Source organism: Haemaphysalis longicornis, unplaced genomic scaffold (genome assembly GCF_048455015.1).
Source record: "Haemaphysalis longicornis isolate Haplotype H1 unplaced genomic scaffold, Haemaphysalis longicornis Haplotype H1 scaffold_39, whole genome shotgun sequence".
Lineage (NCBI taxonomy): Eukaryota > Metazoa > Arthropoda > Arachnida > Ixodida > Ixodidae > Haemaphysalis > Haemaphysalis longicornis.
Genome location: NW_027526359.1, coordinates 87498 through 89605, shown reverse-complemented (window position 1 = coordinate 89605; position 2108 = coordinate 87498).

The following is a 2108-nucleotide window of genomic DNA, read 5'->3' as shown; positions in this document are numbered from 1 at the left end:
AGCGACCGGAGCGCGCCCGAACAACTTCTGTGGTTTAAGCGCGAACCGACCGCGGCGAGAGAGCGCGATGCGAGCGCCCCCACCTGTTCTTGAGCGCGAACCGACTGTTCCTCAGCGCGAACCCAACGCGGCGAGAGAGGGTGTTGCGCACGTCCCCACCTGTTGTGCGCCCGAACCGAACGCGGCGAGAGAGGGTGTTGCGAGCGGAGAGAAGGCGAGGAGGACTCGGGGGAGAGGGCGCAACTGTGGCCGACGGTTGAATGAGTGAAGGATATAAGGCGCGTGCGTAACCTTCCCTCCTGTGTCGGCTGTGTGGCGCAGTCGGTAGAGCACTGTGTACCTTGCGTTCCGCTCGTAGAGTCGTGGTATCGAAACCTGGCGCTAGTAAGTGTTATTTTTTATATAGTGTAGGGGGAGCGATGCGGACTACGGACGTCAACGCTGGTGACATCGTGAGTTACTGAAATGCTCTGCATTTAAAAATTTTTCCGTCCAACTCTACCGTTGCCGGTTGGAGTGGCGTCGCAACCCATGGCAGAGCTATTGGCTGGCATCTTTCTAGCTGCAGCAATAAACGCACTCAGAAGTAGCTTCGAAAAAAAAATTAGTGTCTTTACACTTTGCGAAGAAGGATGACCTGCAAAGCTGGACGCAGTCCACGGAGTGCACGAAAGAAAACGCGTTTATCGTAATTTGTGATGCAGCCTACTTCTTAGCAAGTTAGCTGAATGAACTGCTGAAAGATCCAACGTTTGTTCTTGCAGATAAAAATGGAACGGCCTGTGTCCCTCCCGCGTCGTATGCTTTTTACTGTTTGTGAAGGCCGGGTTCATACTGTTGCCGCAACTGCCGTTATAACTTAAAAAAATGGCGTCATCTCACGTCTCAGCCAACCGAACTGCGTGACATGCCACTTTTTACGTCCATAGATCACGATACGGCTCTTGCGTCGGTAGTCTGAACATAGCTTAACACAAAAACCCAATCCGCTCTGCCACTAAGGACTCCGAACTAGTCCCATTGAGCCGTTGAACGTGCGCGTTTAAACCTTACAACAGCACAACGGACATGTCACCCACAAGTACGGGTATGGAACCTGTAGCTGCACGTGCACGCCGCTCCCGCTCCTCCCTCCCGCTATTCTCCACTTCAAACCTGCGCGCACATAAACCAGAAAGCGGTCATGTGCGCGTGCTCAGAAGTGACAGACGCGGTCAAAAATATTCCCTGAAAACCCTGTGAAGAAGTGATGTTGGCTCACGCCGGCTTTGCGAGAAGGAAACTTCCTGTTCATCCCGGAGGGATTCGCCGCTTCTCGTCGAGCTGAAGTTGATGTGGTAACGGTGGCGCCAGCAGCTTTCCGTTGTTCTTGCGCCCATTCGCGCTTGTGTTCGGTCCAACGCTTCAATTCTTGCTCTTCCTCCAAACGAGCGGCATGCATCCATTCCATAACGATTTAAAACTTGAAAGCACTGGAGCTCTATTCTCACGTACACACATGTGGCTGTCTGTTTTCCTTCCCCTTCGTATGCATCTTACTGTTTGAGTAAGATGTCTGCGTAACGCACCAACCGACACCCGAACCACTCGTTTAAGGAGGACAGGCGATTAACCGCATTGAGCCATGTAATTTCGACATCATAATACTACCACAACTGGCATTTCATAGGTAGTGGCATGAATCCTAGCTGTGCGTGGACGCCCCTCCCTTTTTCTACCCGCAAATAGTGCTCTCCTAAACTGGCAACCAGTGATGGCGCATACTTTGGCAGGAAAGATACTGGTGAAAATGTCGCTCGGAAGGCCTTCTCAGCTGAAAGCGAAATATGGGCTCAAGCGGGAGTTCCAACTGGGGAAGTTTCTCTTCTACCGGGAGGGATTCGGAGCTACTTGAGGAAGTGGAATTTGAGCGGAAACGGCGACGACGGTTTTCGGTCGTTTTAGGGGCAGCCGTTACCTGGGCTTTGCGTGAGCGGCGTCTGTTTATGTCCGCGTAACGGAGTGAGTGAGCGCACTAGCGACGAAAGAAAGAAAACGGAGAGGAGCGTCTAGCGAAGAGTGAGGTTGAGTACGACACATGCGGCTACGGCGTCATCTGTCCCACTGCT